Here is a 16,822-nt window from a genome sequence, read left to right on the forward strand (position 1 = left end):
ATTTTTCAACACTTCATTTATAACCACATGATGTAGAAAGTTAAGTTACATGAATTTTTCTATTTTAGAGTTGAAAGCAAGTTTATTAACCTGTAGTATCCAAAATTCAAGTGCTTTCTTAATTATGGCAATTAAGGAATTTTCTCCATTTCCTTCTGATACAATTTTTTTAGTGAAAAATCTCAAACATACACTAAAATAAGAAAAGGTATGATAAGCATTTACCCCATGCATCCATCACCTAAGCTTAAATAATTATGAATTCACAACCAATCTTGTTTAATTCACCTTCCACTTTTTTTAACACCAGAGTATTTCCTAACATTTTCTAATTGTGAAGTATAACATATGCACAAAGCAAATAAAAAAATAATAATTTTCAGAGCACACTTTGATCAGTAGCTGTGGTGCAGATCCCAGAGTTTGTCATGGGCTACCATTCCACCACCTCAGATTTTTCCTTCTGGCTGCTCCAAGACACTGGAGGCTGGATGGAGTGTTGGTGTGGTGATTCAGCAGTCACACTCGTTTTTGGATCCTGTTTTCTCTGTTGTACTTCCTCCTTCTTTGATTCTTCTCCCAATCTATAGGGATTTGAAGCAACACCCATTCTGACATGTTCATATTGATAAGGGGTATCCACACTAAAGGATGGGGGAAGCAATTGGTGGTCTTGGGGTGGCTGGTCCTTCTGGGTTTCAGAATTTGTCTGGCCTAGGAACCTTCAAGGAATGGTAGGTTCCAGGAGGGTGAACTTGGTGCATGGAATGTTTGTTGAGTCTCAGTTTGAGCCCTGGGTGCTCTTGAGAGGCAACAGGGGTGATGTTGGTTGGGGTTTAGCAAACCATGGCAATTAGCAATATCAAACTGAAGACTATATAACAGTGGCCTCCAGATTAGCCTCTTAACTCCAAGAGTTATGTGAATCTTGTCCTAAATGAAAAGTCATCAACCTTTCTAATGAAGGCAGCAGCGAAAGCTGTGGGAAGTAAAAGATAAAGAACAGTAACTTCTCAAGATAAGCCTAATGATAATAATAACAAAATGGGAACTGAAGCTAATTTGTATTTAGGAAAAGGTTCTCACAAGAATTTCTTCTTTTCTAAGTTCAAATGTGGAAGCCAGTAACAAGATCTTGCTAAGAAAGTGGAAAGAGCAGGAACTCTTCAAAGTTGAAGAAAGAAAGAAGAAAACTGTGGATGAGCCCTGAAAGCAAGAGACTGCATATTTTAAATAATCAGCTAGTATCTTCTGAAAATTTTAGGTTTAGGAAAAAACAAGCATGGCTTTGGGAAGAAGACAAGTGTCTGTGATCTGGCATCAAGAAATATGGGGAGGGCTTTTTCTGCCCGCTCCCCCCTTCCCCCCGCGCCACTCCATGCTCTCTGCAAGTTCCCGGCTCCTGCCACCACACCACCACTGCCACTGTCCTCTCCTTTCAGCTGCCATCGTGACCATCCACCCGGACCTCATCAGCCATGATGAGATGTTCTCCCAAGATTTGGGAGATTGCAGATGGGCTGTGCCTGGAGGTGGAAGGAAAGATGGTCAGTAGGACAGAGGGTGGCATTGATGATGCGCTCATTGGTGGAAATGCCTCCGCCGAAGGCCCGGAGGGTGAAGGTCCCAAAAGCACAGTCATCACCAGTGTTGATATTGTCTTGAACCCTCACTTGCAGGAAACCAGCTACACAAAAGAAGCCTACAAGATGCACACCAAAGATGACATGAAACCAATCAAAGGCAAACTTGGAGAACAGAGACCAGAAAGAGTAAAACCTTTTATGACAGGGGCTGCAGAACAAATCAAGCACATCCTTGCTAATTTCAAAAACTACCAGTTATGTATTGATGAAAGCATGAATCCAGGTGGTATGGTTGCTCTACTGGACGAAACTAAGGATGGTATGGCCCCATATATGATTTTCTTTAAGCATGGTTTGGAAATGGAGAAATGTTAACACATTTGGCAATTCCTTGGATCTATCACCTGTCATTATAAGTGGCTGCTGCTTTTCATCCACACAATACCAGGACTTAGACAGATGGACTGATGCCATCTTGAACTCATTTTTTTTTACTTTATTTGGAGCTGAGGCATTGTTTTTAAGGAAAACATGTCATGTAGGTTGTCTAAAAATAAAAACTCATTTAAACTCATTTGAGAGAATGCCTCTTTAGTTTAATATCTAAACTGAATTCATTCTGTAGTGTTCCTGGAGAAGCTAAAGCCTGTTTATAAGTAACTACTTTACAGCATAAGACTGTCTTCAGATAACATCTACACTTCACCTGCTTTTGGGGCTGGAATATAAAAACAAGAACCAAAAGTCTTAATTCTGAGTTAAAGAGAGGAGACCATGTTCACAGCAGTGCCAATATTTGAAGCATATCTTTATAATATTTCATCATCTACCAATGGAAGTAGTTAACTCTGGAAGAGTTTTATCAAAAGAATAAAGAGACTATAATACAGTTGGATGCTAATATATATATATATGGGGAGGGAAGCTGGTTTAAAATATTATTACACTGTAAATTTAACAAGCAAACAAGCAATGAAGAAACTAAAACAGATTTGCACAAATAGTGATAACTGAATGTATTTGAGAAAACTGATTAAAAGGAGAACAGTTAAATATTTTTATCACTGCATATGTTTTAAACTTGCTGATCATTGACGTAGCTTAAAATTTTGTTTAAATTATTATAATTGTTTTCTGTAATAAAAAAAAAAGAGGCAACTGGAGGTTTCAGTGATTGAAAAGATTTATCAATGGATATCAGTCATTGTTGCTTTTTTTCTGTATCTTCAAAGTCTTCTTCTCCCCGAATTTTTCCCCTAAGCCTATATGTTTCCCATCCTAGAAAACAAATCTCCATTGCCAATGGTATCCATAATTTAAAATACTTCAGCTGAGGAAGTGTGACACAATGCATGTGTTTAGCTAAATTGCACTCCAGGAACATTCTAGGAGCATTCTAACAGGAAGCTCACACTCTCTAGGAGGGGGCTACCAGGTCTTCTCCCGTCCCAGAAGCTATGATAATTAATGCAATGAGGGTCAGAAATGAGCTTTCATTGGTGAAACTAGCAGATTGCCAGTTAACATTATGGATATTAGAAATGGACCATGGCTGATGAAATTTGTGGTATTCAAGAAGATATGTGATACTCAATACGGTGATTGGGGATATTTAATGAGGTAACATATGTAAAATACTTAGCATAGAGCATTGACAAAGTAAAAATTCATCACAATCAGGAATCCACCCTGCTCATCAAGAGGTTGGTGTAGCATTCAGAATTGACCAGAACATGCCTTTTGTTTTCCTCACTCCCTTAAGTAAGAATAGTAGCCCAGGAGCATTAAAACCCAACCTCAGAGGGGTGACAAGAGTCATGGAAATTCAGGAGAATGGGGAACCAGGGTTCCTGGTGTGCCTAGCGGGTCAGAGAAAGACTGTGAGACCTGGGAATGAAGGCCTGGCAGTGAGAAAAAGAATGAGGAAGAGGAGGAAAAGAAATATAAGTTGGCCTAACTGTTTTATAGACATTCCAGATGATGCATGAAGGAACTAATAAACTCCTGTTTTTTGGGAAATGGTGTCTGGGACTTGATTCCCAGAAGTGTCTAGCCACTGAGTGAAAAGATTTCTGGCTGCCTGATAATGGCCAGAATTGTACCTCTAGAATACTGTTGAGTCAGCCTCAAGTGAACCTTTCATGAAAATGAAGCTTTCAGAACATTTGGAAGTATTATTTGTGGCTGCTGGATATTAAATGCTTGCTGAATAAGGGTTTGTACGTGTGTCAGAATTTCGTCTGAGACTTCCTTTCATTATACCTGGCAGTGAGGTTGTATGGGAATAGTTATCACCCATATGAATCCAAAAATTGTGGTAGCTACTGTTATCAACCAAGAAGAGCCAAGGAGTTAGGCATAACCAAACTGATTTAAGTTGTTTGCAATATCCTTTAATGTCATTTCTCTTTCTCCTTTCCTTCTCTTGTAGAAAGAGAAATCTACACTCCCTATCTGCAATTTCACCATTTCCATTCAGTCCTCAATCCATGGAAATTTGGCTTCTGCTACCATCAGACTAATGAAATGCCTCCTTCAAGGTCATCTGTGTTTTTGAATTGCCAAACTCAATGGATATTTTTCAGTCCTTCTGATAGGAACTGTCAGCAACATTGTACTCTTTGTTTTATTTTGTTTTTTAATAAGGAATGCTTCATGAAATTGCATGTCATTCTTGCACAGGAGCCATGCTAATCTTCTCTGTATCATTCCAATTTTAGTATATCTGCCACCGAAGCAAGCACAACATTGTACCCTTTTGATCACTCATTTCTTCATACAATTTGCTCTTTCCTCCGCTTCCCTGACATACCATTCTCCTAACCTGCTACCTCTCAGAGCATTGCTCCTGGGTTTCATTCAAGGCATCCACTCCCTCTATTTGTCCCTTTTCTGTTTATGCTTCTGAGACTTATATTTTAGACCCTATGCTGTTTTCATTCTACACTATTATCCCTGGATGAGTAAATACAATGTCTGGTTTTCATCCACTACTCTAAGCTTATGACTCCAAAATCATGTTTCTCTGTGCTTCAGATATTCATGTCTGTATCTCCCTGCTGGTCGTCTCTGTTTGGATGACTTATGGGTAGCTCAAACCCAGTCTTCTAAAGTTGTTCTCATTTCTTCCCACCAACATCTGTTCTTCCTTTTGGATGATTTGCTGTAATGCCAGCACCATACATCCTCTCCTACAAGATATGAACTTGACCATCCCCTCTCTTTCCCAACCCTCATCAAAGCAATAACTAAGTTCAAATTCAGCTCTTTCCTCCAGTCCTCTACAGAGGCTCTAGTCCAGACACTCACCATCTCTTACTGCACTGATACAGTAGTCTCACTTCCTGCCTCGTCTCTTAGCACCCTCAAGTCTGCCCTCCAGTCAGTCACCAATTGTCTAATACAAGAATGTGGCCATGCCATTCACTTGTTTAAAGCTCTACACTAACTCCTTATTACCAACAGCAGGAATCCTCAACCCCACCACTACTGGCATTTTAGGCCAGATAATTCTTTGCTGTGGCGGGCTGTGCTTGCAGTGTAAGGATTTAGCAGCATCCCACTAGGCTAGTAGCATCATTTCTTCCCCCCACCCAGTTGTGACAATTAAAAATATCTCCAGACATTTTCAGATGTCTGAAAATTCAGGGGCAAAATCACCCCTATTGAGAACTACTGACCTAGAGAAGAAAGCCCAAACTCTCTAACGTAGCAAAAATCGTTCCTCATCAACTCATCTCTCATTACTGTCCTTATGTTCTAGTTTGCTAGTTGCTGGAATGTAATACACCAGAAATGGAATGGCTTTTTAAAAGGGGAATTTAATAAGTTTCTAGTTTACAGTTCTAAGACTGTGAAACTGTCCAAATTAAAACAAGTCAATAGAAATGTCCAATCCAAGGCATCCAGGGAAAAACACATTGGTTCAAGAATGCCAATGACGTTCAGTATTTCTCTCACAGCTGGAGGGCATATGGCAAACATGAAGGCATCTGCTAGCTTTCTCTCCAGTTCTCACGTTTCATGAAGCTCCCTGGGAAATGTTTTTGTTCTTCATCTCCAATAGTCACTGACTGGTTGACTCTCTGCTTCGTCATTCTCTGCTCTCTCAGAATCTCATGGCTTTCTCTCTTGTTGTTCTCTAGCGTTTTCCAAAGTGCTGCTTCTTTTAAAGGATTCCAGTAAAACCAATCAAGACCCACCTGTAATGGAGGGAGACACATCTTCACCTAATCAAGTTTAATACCCACACTGATTAAATAGCATCTGCATGGAGATAAGCTAATTAAAGTTTCCAACATACAGTACTGAATAGCAATTAGAAGAAACCATTCTTCTCACAAGGTTGATTAGGATTAAAACATGGCTTTTCTAGGGTACATATCTTTTCACACTGGCACACCTTACCTTATTTCTTTTCTCTTCCTATGATATGCCAGATGCCCTAATCAAGTCTGTATGATTATACCTAACATATTGCATCATAATTAACTCTGTATATGTATGATTTTCACCATAAACCCTGAATGTGGAAGACCAGTGATTCTTCTGTATATTTATACTGCATAATAATCATAATGCCTGGCAATTAATATGTATTTAATGTTTGTTGGATAAATAGATGAATGGGTTGTAGAGAGGACTTGGGAACAAAACCCAAAGTTTTGTTCCTGCTATCACCCCTTCTCTTATGAAAGACAGCCATATACTCTCCTCTTCAACTTTTGAGCACTTTACTAAGCATGTCCTGTTTCATGGTATACCTTTTATTTTCCCAAGGATTTAAGATCTTTCTAAGCAAAGATCTGTACTTTTTTTGAATCTCTTATTCCCTAATACAATGTTAGTCCCATGATGATGCTTAACATAGACTTTGAGAAACAAAAACACACTGTCTATAACAACTTCATGTCTAAAGCACAAGCCTGGGTAGGGTAGGAATTAACTGCATGGATTCTAGATTCCAACAACCCAATTTCAATCTAGATTTTTTCCACCTTTCACTAGCTCCATACCCTTGAACCATTCACTTAACTTTTCCAAGTTTGTATTTCCTTGTGAGGCAAAATGAAGATAGTATTTATCGCATTCATTTGAAAATTATTTATTGATAATCTACTGCCTGTCGGCCATTGTTCCGGACACTGGAGGTACAATTGAGACCAAAACTAAGTTCCTTCCCTTATTTGAGATTATACTTTAACAGAAGGAGGCAGACAATAAATATCTAACAGATAAATGATACAATTTCAGATCATGGGAAGTCCCATGAAGAAAATAAATGAGGGCATTCGGATTCCATGATGGATAGATGGGATATCTGAAGGTACAATTATAAAAAAAGTCCTCTTGGAGGAGATGAAATTTGATCTCCTAAAGAGAGTTGTTGTAAGGATAAAATGAAATATATGCATATAAAAAGGCTGAATAGAGTGAATATTAATAAGTATTGCGATTACAGGGAAGATTCATTAGAGGGTGCTACCGTTCACTGAGTCCTTGCTGTGTGCCAAGCACCAGGTTGAACATTCTTACCTGTAATTTTTTTATTGAATCCTCACAACAAAAACGACCTTAAAGAGCAGACATTATTGGTTCCACTTTACCAGACTGAGTCCCAGAGAGTAAATGGTGCTGGAGTCACGCAACCTGTAAGTGGTGGAGTCCTGAACATCCGTCTGACATCAAACCCGGGATTTTTTCCATTAAACCATGCTGCTGCTTTCTTCATGCTGACTTCCCCCAAAGACAAAAAGAACAGGGCTCAGCAGTTGAGAATCAGTAAGTAAGAGTGAAGGAGAAGGCTCTATTGGAAGTTCACAGGGCACAATTTGGAGTCAAAAGCACTGGCCAGTCACAGAATGAGCAAGCACCTTACACCAAGGGAAAATTCTTCAGAACAGTTTTCCAGGACAGTCTGGCTTTCTGCTAGATCCTGGGACTCCAGGCCTCAGAGAGCCCAATAAAAGCAAAGCTCAAAGAGAGGCTCCCTTGCCTTGAAGCAGAACTGACAGAAACACTTCCTAGAGGCCCCCTCGGAGCAGAAGTAGGTTAAAAGCTTCCCTCTGTGAACCCAGCATTAGATTTTATTTTGCAAACAACATTCTGGTTCCCCCCCACCCGGGACATCCCAAAGATTCTGCTGAGATTAGCAGGTAAAAGGTCTCACAAGCCTCTGTTTCAAGAATCTGGAATGAGTTGATGCACCAGAGACCCCAGAAAAAGAAACCCTGGAAAACGGGAGAAAAAATGTGAGGTAAGCTCTTCTATGAGGATAAATGGACAACCTGGATAGAGAGCACAAGCAGTCGACCACAAACTTGGAGACAAGAAAAAAGGGGCAATTACTAACATCCTTCAGTCATTCACCAACATCTATTGTGTGTCAGGATTGTGTCAGGCTAAGAATGAAGACACACTCTGCATTATCATTTACACTGTTTACTTAGCTCTATTTGCATTTAGGCCAAGAGTAAACACTGTTTTATAATATGCACTGTATTTTCGTAAGTGAGTGTGTTCCTGAATTTTGTTTTTCAATTTAAAATAAGCAGTGGTAAGCTGGTAGCAGTTTACCAGCTCCCCCAGGAAGGGGTGATGGCTGATGTGCCAGTTTGAAAGTATTATGTACTCCAGAAAAGCCATGTTTTAATCTTTATCCAACTGTAGTGTGGGGGCAGCCATTTCTTTTAATCCTGACTGAAATTGTAGTGTGGGAACTTTTGATTAGATTATCTCCCCAGAGATGTGGCATGCCCAATTGTGGGTGTGACCTTTTGATTGGATGGAGATGTGACTCTTCATTAGTTTATGGAGTCCTTCAAACAATTTTGGAGAGAGCAGGGCTGACACAAAAGCTGACACTTGCAGAACAGAGACACAGATGTTTGGAGATGCTTGGAACCATGAGATGTTAAATAAGCCAGAACCTGGAGAGATCCAAGGGAAGCCAAGAGATGAAAGCCAGCCCTGAAGAAGCAAAGCGAGGAACTCCTACAGGAACAGAGGCTGAAAGCAATGGAGTCAGGAAAAAAGGGACCGGCGGATGGCAGCCATGTGACTATGCAGCTTACAGAGGTGTTCCAGACACATCAGCCTTCTTTGAATTAAGGTATCATTCTCTGGATGCCTTAGTTGGGACATTTTTATAGGTTTAAAATTATAAACTTGCAACTTATTAAATTCCATTTTTAAAATACATCCATTTCTAGTATATTGCATTCCAGCAGCTTACAAATTAATACAGCTGGGAAGCCTGATTTATAGCATTTGCCAATTTCCATAGTGTAAATATATCCACCAAGGCAAGTTTTGAGCCTCCATCATGAAGTCACTGAAAAGAGTTTTGGGGAAGAGATGTTCAACATTAGCTTTAACAAAACAGTGTGAGCCAGCTCCAGTACACCACTGAAAATAGTTTGTTGATGACATATCCCACCCACAGATTCACCCCTGCAGCTTAAGAAGAGGTAAAATTTAGTCAACATGTTCCAAATGAAGAAGTCAGCATGGTATAATAGAAAAAGCACAAAATGAAATTCAGGAGCCTTTGTTCTAGGCGTGGCTCCGCCTCTGATGTACTTTGTTACATCTGTTACATCAGAGTAGAAAAAGATCTAGTCATTTTTCTACTCTGAGCCTGTGTCTCATCTGTAAAATGAGGAATTTGGACTGGATCAGTAGTTTTCAATCATGCTGCCCATCAAGATCACTGTGGATTTTTCTTTAAATGACAGTTAATATGTGGACTCCTCATCTCAGAGAAAATGACTCTGAGGGTTTGGAGGCGGCTCTAGGGATCTGCCTTTTTATTTTTCACTCCATAGGTGATATGTTGTACAAATTGGGCTGAGGAAGCACTGGACTGTTTTACCTTTCAGGTCTTTCCAAGTGTAAATATCTGTATTTCGAGATTAATCTAGTGTGGCAGAGAGATGTTATGGCTCCCCCAGTGATCTCCATCTCATGGTGTCCACTTGTATCACCTTCTCCCTTGGGACCTGGGACTTGATCTACCCCTGGCAAAGCTGAAGGGATGTCACTCCCGTGCTTCTGTTGCATTAATTGGAATCCACCTTCCAAGCAGATTTGCCCTGGAGGCTCTCACGGTCCTGCGGACCTTGAAGAAGCAAGCTGCCAAACTGTAAACTGCTTGTGGAGGGACCACATGGCACGGAGCAGTGGGAGGCCTCCAAGAGCTGAGGGTGGCCTCCAGCTAATAGTCACAAAATGCTGATATTCTCCATAGGGATGTGGCAGAGTTTAAGAAAGAAACGTAACAGTGACATCACATCATCTGCACTATTAACTAATTAGGATTTGACCTTAAGGATTCAAAAAAAAAAAAGATCAAAGCAATATTTTTTAAGGTGTGAGCAATACTCCCAGTCACTCCACGCAGTGAATGTATGCCCTGATGCAAGCTTGAAAAAGGAGGCATGAATCTGCTTTTTCCTCTGATGCCCAAGCACCTGCAACTGAAGAGGGTCTAGTGCTTGCCGATGTATTGAAGTTCTATGCATCATTATAAATCACAAAAACTAGGTTAAAAAATCCACCTTAATCATCTCACAGTTTCTATGGGGCAGGAGCCCAAGTACAGTCCAACTGGGCCCTCTGCTCAGGGTCTCACCATACTCCAATAAAAATGCCAGTCAACTGTTTTCATCTGGAGGCTCAATTGGGAAAGAATCTGCTTCCACACTCATTCAGGTTTCCAGCAGAATTCATTTCCTTACAGCTATCTCACTGAAGGCCCTGTTCATTTGCTGGTTGTAGGCCCAGAGGCTGCTCTCAGCAAACTGAGGTCCCCAGCAGTTTCTTCTCAGGTGGCCTTCTTCAGAGGCCCTCTGTTAATATGGCAGCTAACTTCTTCAGAGCCAGGAAGGGTGGTCTCTCTCTTCAGCCTGCTAAAACAGAGTGTTAGGATCTAATGACCTCATCAAGGGAAGAGCAGCTCATCACCTTTGCTATGTTCTACTGGGTAAACTCCTATCACAGGTTCCTCCCTGTAATAAAGAGTCTGATCTCATTTTTTGCTCTTTGATGAATTCTTCTGAGACCTCACTCTCCCATCTTCCTTTGTCCCACTTCTGGACAGTTGATAATAAGGTTCATGAACTCACCTCTTCCTTTGGCACTGGTAAGAAATTTAAATCTCCCGCATGGGAGAACTCTTCCCCATTCCCCTGTTTACTTGCTAGAAGGGTTCAAACTCACTCCCTCTGCCAACTCTGGACCTGTTTGTACTAGCCCAGCTCTTACTGGGAATTGCTTTTCATAAAACTTTCTCTCAAATTCTCTTGTGTGCAGGGAATACCATCAACCCTGACACCTGAATCACATTTTGGGTAGGAGTCCATTCTGCTTTTGCAGGCATCTATAAAACACTCCTGCACTCAAGAAGGGGTCAGCACAAGGGCATGACTCACTGGGGTGTCTGCCCCAATATTACAGATGAGAAAACTGAAGAGTCACAAGGTCACGGTGACATGTTCAAGGTCACGCTATGGGCCACTGGCTGACCTGAGACCTCTGTCTGGGGACTTGTGATTTCCAGTAGCTATTCAGTTCACAAGCTTAACATGCTTCATTGGAACAAGAGTGAGGCTGCCAAGCTCCATTTATGAATGGCAGCAAAGACATCCAGACTTTCGGAATTAGCTCTCAAGTCTCAGCAGGCAATCAGCCAGATTATATGGCTTCTGGGATTCTTTTCTTTACCCATGAGTGTCAGCAATCGGGACGTCATGACCTTAGCTTGTAAAAACACTTGTAAAAAAAATGCAAATCACATTTTATCTGCAAAAGAAAAATGTGATCTGGCGGTGCCATGGTGGCTTGGTGGCAGAATTCTCGCCGGCCATGATGGAGATCCAGATTCAATTCCTGGTGCCTGCCCATGCTAAAAAAAAAAAAGAAAAAAAAAAAAAGATGTTCTCTTTAAGAATGACTGTATGGTTAGCCAATTCTTTAAAAGGAAACTCCACAGCCTGACTTGGTGAAAATCACTTCTCTTAAAAGTGAGATTTTAAATCATGACAGAGAATCTGAAAACAAGTTAGAATACACAGGGCTTTTTCAGCCTCAAAGAAAGGTGAGCTTCCAGCAGAGTAAACCTAAGTGAATATACCTCCAAAATAAAATTAACAAGGGAAGGTGAAACACATTTCAGTGAGGTCAGTTCAGAATTTATTTTATGTTTACACTCAGCACTCAGTTTACAACCTGGCAACCTTATCTCAAGGTTTATACCTTCCAGACCAATCCCAAGGTCACTTCCAGGGCTGCTGCTCAAGAATCAGGTACTTTTTCTTACTGATGCCCTAATATTCACTGATAGAAGGAAATCCATGGCTCAAAACTTATAAAAATAGGAATGTGTCTACATTGTTATTTTTCTTGTTTATGCCCACTTAATGACTGCAGTATGTTTGAAAGTCTTGAATATCACAGGTAACTTAAAAAAGATTAGCAATTTTCCAAATGTATGCTTTCTGGTAGACAGAATGCCTAAAACACAGGAATGAAAGGCTCCTCCCCCTGGAAAAAAGGAAAAAAAAAAAAAAGAAGTCACCAAGGAAGACCAGGTCCTTTTGTTTTAAAACTAAGTACAAAATCATCACCACTCAAGATCATTTTCTATTCATAGATATTGAAACATGCTATGGTCATTGAATGATGGGCTAAGATGAGACAGAGGTCACATGCTGGCTGCAGAGATGTAGCAAAGCTGTCTCTGTGGGAAAAGGCACCTGATGTCCCGAAAAGACTAAAGTGTTGCAAAGCTGCTTGAGTCTGGGGCAGGAAGAAGGCCTTGGGAAACGTGTAACTTTTTGACTCAACAAGTTGCAAGGAAGCAGATGGTTCAGCTGGTGCTTCCTCCTCTTCCATACTTCAGTCACACTTTTGACTTTCTTTGCCTCTCAGTCCAATAAAATAAAGAGTGCTGAACCTCTCAGCCAAGCTCAGAGTTCCACCTGGTCCCAGCTTTTACTCTATCTTTGTCTCTTGTGTTTTTTTTCTCAATTCCCAGTTGCCTCCCTTCAGTCCTTACACTGAGCCACACTGGTCGCGGCAATGGAGAGTTCATTTTATTGAAATCAAGAAGCAAGATTCTTTAGCTACAAAGTCCAAATTGGAGACAGGGGCCTGGGCTGGGGGCTCTCCGGTGTGGGTATATCTTTACAGTAATTATTGAAAAGTGACCCGCTTCCTTCACTGCCTCTAGTTAGGAGCAATTTCAAGATGCCTTTATCCGCTGGCCAGCATCCCCACTTTGGTAAACAGAGAGAATTCTAGCCCTTCCATTCATCATCATGCCAACAAGCTAACAGAAGCACAGCTGGATAAGTACAAGAGCTGTCTCTTACGGATGGAATTACAGAGTGAGTAAGCAGACTGAGTGTGAACTGTACAGGTTTGAATCCCAGGGAGCAGCTGTGGAATTTACTTATCATCTCTATGCCTCACTTTTCTTATCTGAAAGATGGGATGACACTAATGATCTCCCTCCCTATGGGTTGTTGTGGAGATTAAATGCTCAATTTATCCAAAGTACTTGTAACAGTGTTTGCCATTATGTAAGCATTTACTGTCATGATTCTTCATTATCCCAGCACTTAGTACAAGCTAAGTGTTTGCTGATTGACTAACTGATGAGATAAATAACGGCATGGAATATAAAATTACAAGTTAAGATCTTCATGATTTGGTTCCCTTTTATCATTTCCCAGCCCCCTCCTGAGCTCTGTGCTCCAGCCCTGCTGAGCTTCTGCCAGTTGCATAAACTCTTCACATGTCCTTACATTCTGCCCTTTGCACCACTAGGTTTCTGCTGGAACTCTGATGCCCACCATGGCCCCCCAACATCTCCTACCTCATGACCTCCAGGAAGCCTCTCCTGAGACAAGTTTCAACTCCTATCCATGCATTCTGGAATCACAGCATCAGATCATTTCTCATTCTGTATTGTAATGGCTTGTTTATTTGTCCACCTTTCCCAGGATTGCGTGAGATCCTTGAAAGGTGAGCCTGTGCCATGCTTACTGGCTTCCCTCCATGTGGTGACAGTTCTGGCACATAGTAGTCTTTAGGTCGGGGGAACTGGGAAGGATACTGCAACTGGAGCTGTGGAGGCTGTCGCCCCTCCCAACATGGCTTCTGGAACTGCCCCTTCCGGACACCTGACTTCCAGAGAACCTCCCCTTCCGGACGTCACCTGACCCCGTTGCTTAAAAACTGTCCATGCCATCGCCCGGGTGCTGACACAGTTCCCTCCGTCTTGGATTTGGTTAGCTCAGCCCCATAGTGCAGAAATAAACCGCCGGCTTTAAATTTCCCGGTATACCTTCCTTCTTTTTTACCCTTTCGCCTCCTAAACCTTTTAGTAGTATTTACATACTATGCAAGCGTATTTATTCAATGAATGAGTGAAATGCCTACCAATAACTTATTTGCAGAGGCCACAGTTATCGGCCAGATTAGAAGACCTAATAAAAAAGACGTTTTACAATCCAATTAAGAAGATAGTTCCTACAGAGATGAAAAGTTACATAATTATAAAAGATCCGAGTATATGGATAATTATTTTTAAAATTAAACCGTCTTACACATACAACCATCGTGATGTCAGAGTGGTACAATAACTCCCAAATAGCCCCAGAAATACTGTGAAGTCTTTTAAACGGGTTCAGAAATTATATATCAGTATGTCACTGATGAAAATATACACTTTTTTTTTTCACATTTTAGCATCTCTGAAGTTAGGCTACATCTTATAAATAATGGCAAGTCATAAGTTATCCAGGGACATCTTTCTTTCTTCATGGTACATAAACAAGTGTTTATCTTATAATCCATATTCTAGATTTGGCAAGATAAGTTAAAAGGGTCAAGGAAAACTAATTGCTGTATATCCATTTCATCCTTAGAGGAAATGTTTGAGAACTTAAAGACTGTGTGCATGAGGTCTTTCTAATCTCTTCTATAATGAGTAATTACAAATAAAAGGTTGCAGGGATCCTAGAAGGTAACTCCTGCTTCTCAGTGCTTGAGGTGACTACCTAATAAAGTGTGCACACAGAGAAATTTATCTGAGAGGACGTAATTTAAGAGATTAAGGGGGAGCAATGCAGATATTTGTAAGAACCTTCTACTCAATATTTTGAGAACATTCAGTTTTGACAGCTTATCAAATGGTATCTAAGTTAGTGTTTAACACTTAGAATTTAAGAACTTTGCTATCTGAATATGTGGATTTTTTTTCCTTGTTGCCTCAGTTTTAAATAGGTTTATGAAACGTACTGTGCAAACTCAGGCTTTCCAACGATTATACAGATACTTTATTTAAATATGCCTATAGTTAAGCTTACTGAGATATCCATTTTTGGTGGTTCTAAGTGTATTGTTTGTTTTCTTAAATAAAAAATTAACCAAAAAAAAAAGAGAGAGAGAGATTTAAGGGGGTAATCTTTAATAACTAGAGCTAAACAGTCCGTGTAATCCTTCTTTATTATTTTTATGTTCTTCTGCATGCAGTTAATTTTGTTCCTCACCCTGCTTTAGGGATTTTATCAAAGATAAAAATAATTTGGCTATTGTACAAGGCCCTTTATAACTAACTCCTTTCTCTGCCCATTGACCACTTGTGTATGTGCTTGTATTTCAAAAGCGATCAACAATTTCTCAGTTCCATTAAAGACACCACTTTACTAAGTTAAGCTGTTCCATGGAGCGACACGGTGCCAGCTGCAGTCGCACTTGCTGTTATGAGTGGCAAAGAAGTGAAGAAGTATAATACTCATCAGCACTCTACAACGTTCCACTTGGCTATTGTAATGTTCAATTTATTTTATTTCTTAACTGATTTCACACTTACTATGAATTTCACATTATAGTCACACTGACTTTTTTTTAAATAATCTCCTTGTGCTACCATGACAGATGGGGAAATAGATTTTTGCCAGAGATTGCTTTTTAAAAATTCCAGAATAGAGAATTTTTCTGTTAACTTATCACATTCTTTTTGCTTGTCATTCTGTGTGTCTGTCTGTCTCTCTCTCTCTCTCACACACACACACACATACACACACACAAAACTATACTCTCCTATCAAGCTAAAACTTTCATATTTTGATATATAAACATATGGGGTGATTGGTGTCTATGTACTGATTACCGTGTCTGAATGCTAATTCCAGGAAAGGCCAGATTCCTTGAGAACAAACTGAAATTAACTATGAGCATTTGCGTCTTGGCTTTCCTAAAACTATTTGGTTTCGCCTCCATTTAACTTTGACATTTATAAACCAAGTCTAAAGGTTTGACAAATAGAGACCCAGTTTAAACAGAATGTGGAATGCCAAAAGTCCAGCACATATCTCCTATGCTGGCAAAATATTAAACTGAGTGAAAGCATCTTCTTTTCATTCCTTGCACTTTCACTTTTCAGAGTAAAGATGATTTCGGATTCAGATAATCTGTTATTGAAAATAATTCTCATTGGGAAAAGGGAAAAAATGTGTTTTAGAAGCACTTAGCCATGAAAATATTCAGTGACCTCTGGCTGTAAATAAATGATAGTGTCACATTTACCAGCTGTTCCAAGAAATGTCATCCTATATGATTCTGGATGAAGCAGGGATTCTATTTTCAAACAAATTGAGAATCACTGTATATAGTACACCCCACCCATTCACCAGCCCACCTTGGAGATTCACATTATTCTATCTTAAAGGCTCAAAGAACAGTTGCAGCAAAGAACTCTATATAGATTTGGTTAACTACTTGTTGTCCAAATTTATTTGATCACAGAATATTTTTCTGAACAACAGCATTTTGGGAATATTGGTTAAATGAAAAGATGACCAGCCAATAAATCAGGAAACCTGTAGTCCAAGACTAGCTCTGTTTCTAATTAACCATACAACTTAAAGGAAATACTTTCCCTTTAGTTCGCACTTTTAGAAAATTAAAGTGTTGGACCAGATGAGCTCTGAGGTCTCTTCCAACTCATAAATTAAATGATCCTGAGACAACTTCAAGAAAATGAAGGTGAGAGTCTGAAGAAAGTATTGGAAAGCACATGAAGGACTGAGACAAAGGAAGTAAGAATAATTAGCAAATAAGGAGAAGGGTATGAAGACCCAAGAAATTCATTCCCAAGGAAGGCATTACCATGCAGCCCTGGAGAAGGGCCAGAATCTTTGTCAAGAAAAGTCCAGTTCACAGAGGAG

The 16,822-nt window shown here is 40.1% G+C and overlaps 1 non-coding gene and 1 pseudogene across 1 annotated transcript; one reads left to right on the top strand and one right to left on the bottom strand.

Annotated features, from left to right (window-relative positions):
• The first annotated feature begins 1,456 nt into the window (after positions 1 to 1,456).
• LOC143663493 (translationally-controlled tumor protein-like) lies at positions 1,457 to 1,961 on the top strand (annotated as a pseudogene).
• A 2,262-nt stretch (positions 1,962 to 4,223) lies between these two features.
• LOC143663821 (U6 spliceosomal RNA) lies at positions 4,224 to 4,326 on the bottom strand. The gene has a single exon (XR_013166200.1). It is a non-coding gene; the product is annotated as a U6 spliceosomal RNA (small nuclear RNA).
• Positions 4,327 to 16,822: the final 12,496 nt, after the last annotated feature.

Source organism: Tamandua tetradactyla, chromosome 19 (genome assembly GCF_023851605.1).
Source record: "Tamandua tetradactyla isolate mTamTet1 chromosome 19, mTamTet1.pri, whole genome shotgun sequence".
NCBI classification, from domain to species: Eukaryota; Metazoa; Chordata; class Mammalia; order Pilosa; family Myrmecophagidae; genus Tamandua; species Tamandua tetradactyla.